At 47.1% G+C, this 2070-nt stretch overlaps 1 non-coding gene across 1 annotated transcript; it reads left to right on the forward strand.

The window, feature by feature from the left end:
• The first annotated feature begins 549 nt into the window (after window positions 1–549).
• On the forward strand, window positions 550–632 carry TRNAL-CAG (transfer RNA leucine (anticodon CAG)). The gene has a single exon. It is a non-coding gene; the product is annotated as a tRNA-Leu (tRNA).
• The last annotated feature ends 1438 nt before the right edge of the window (window positions 633–2070 follow it).

Genomic DNA, 2070 nt, shown 5'->3' on the forward strand with positions numbered 1-2070 from the left:
CATGTCACCTGGACTAGATAGATGACCTTCAAGATCCCCTCCAACTCTGTGAACGCTGTGCTGTTCTACCTGCTTTTGATGTTTTGGCGGCTTTTATGCTCTTCCCCTGATTTTCTTCTTTTGTTGCAAAGTCGGATGTTCAGGCTGGATTTGCATTTTTATCTATAAGCCCAATAGGTAGATGCTGTTGCGTAATACAGAATAACAGAGTTGGGAGGGACCTTGTAGGCCACCTAGTCCAACCCCTCCACTGCGCCGTCTTCGGTGGTCTCCAAGTTTCCTCTGGGTTTTTTTTTTTAATGAATTAAAAAAATTAAATTCGAGCGCAACGCGGCTCGAAGAGAACCGTCTCATCTGAAATCCGGTTGGGCGCTAAGTTTGAGAGGACATCCGCCGATCCCTCGGCTCCGACAGAAATAATCCGGCGGAGGGATATCCTAGCAGTCTCTGAACGCTCAACGGCGCCTGCGCAAAAATCCTGCCTCGTCAAAACAAGCGACGTCAGTTTTGCAAATTTTGTACGACGAAAGAGAGTTAGTTGGCTAAGCAGTCAGGATGGCCGAGCGGTCTAAGGCGCTGCGTTCAGGTCGCAGTCTCCCCTGGAGGCGTGGGTTCGAATCCCACTTCTGACAAATGCCTATTTTGTCTCCTTTACCATGAGGAACAATACTTAATGATAGTCCAGGTAAAAATAAGCAATCAAATTCTATTAGGAAATAGTCTATATAAATCGTTATATATAAAAGTTGCAGTCTGGGGATCAACCCCTCACCCAGCCTGGCACTCCCTTGAATCTTAACTGCCTGCAAAGAAGGTGGAGCGGAGTCCCTTTTAATTCTCTAGAGCAGTGTTTCCCAACCTTTTTGGAGCCGCGGCACATTTTTCATATTTTCAAAATCCTGGGGAACATGGAGGGGGGGGGGCGCTAAAAAAAGTTTGGACAAAAAAAACTCTCTTCCTCCCTTTCGCTCTATTTCTCTCTCCCTCCCACTTTCTCTCTCTTCCTTCCTTTCTCCATCCCTCTTTCTTTCTCTCTTCCTTCCTTCCTCTCTTTCTGTCTCCTCCTTCCTCTCTCATCTCTTTCCTTCCTCTCCCTCCCTTTCTCTCTTTCCTTTCTCTCCCTTTCTGTCTATCCTTTCTATCTCTCACCCCTTCTCCCTCTTTCATTCCCTTTCTCTCCCTCCCTTTCTCTCTCATTCCTTTCTCTCCCTCTTTCCTTCCTATCTCTCTTTCTTTTTCTCCCTCCTTCATATCTTCTTTCTCTCCCCCTTCCTCCCTCTTTCCCTTTTCCCCCTCCCTTTCTCTTCCTTTTTCTCTATCCTTTCTACTTCTTACTCTTTCTTTCTCTCCCTCCTTCATTCAATTTTCTCTCCCTCCCTTTCTCTCCCTTTCTCTCTCTTTCCTTTCTCTCCCTCCCTTTCTCTTCCTTTTTCTCTATCCTTTCTACTTCTTACTCTTTCTTTCTCTCCCTCCTTCATTCAATTTTCTCTCCCTCCCTTTCTCTCTCTTTCCTTTCTCTCCCTCCCTCTCTTCCTTTTTCTCTACTTCTTACTCTTTCTTTCTCTCCCTCCTTCATTCAATTTTCTCTCCCCCCCTTCCTCCCTCTTTCCTTTCTCCCCCTCCCTTTCTCTTCCTTTTTCTCTATCCTTTCTGCTTCTTACACTTTCTTTCTCTCCCTCCTTCATTCAATTTTCTCTCCCCCCCTTCCTCCCTCTTTCCTTTCTCTCCCTCCCTTTCTCTTCCTTTTTCTCTATCCTTTCTACTTCTTACTCTTTCTTTCTCTCCCTCCTTTATTCAATTTTCTCTCCCACCTTCCTCCCTCTTTCCTTTCTCCCCCTCTTTCTCTTCCTTTATCTCTATCCTTTCTACTTCTTACTCTTTCTTTCTCTCCCTCCTTCATTCAATTTTCTCTCCCTCCCTTACTCTCTCTTTCCTTTCTCTCCCTCCCTTGTTCTCCCCTGGGGCTGCCTGTGCCTGCCCTGCACCACCCAACACGGACGGACAGCCCCCAGTCGTCGGTTCGTCGCCCCCCACCCCCCACGGAGGGAGATCAGGCTGGCGAGGGCGGTA

The sequence above is a fragment of the Erythrolamprus reginae genome, chromosome 9 (assembly GCF_031021105.1).
Source record: "Erythrolamprus reginae isolate rEryReg1 chromosome 9, rEryReg1.hap1, whole genome shotgun sequence".
NCBI classification, from domain to species: Eukaryota; Metazoa; Chordata; class Lepidosauria; order Squamata; family Dipsadidae; genus Erythrolamprus; species Erythrolamprus reginae.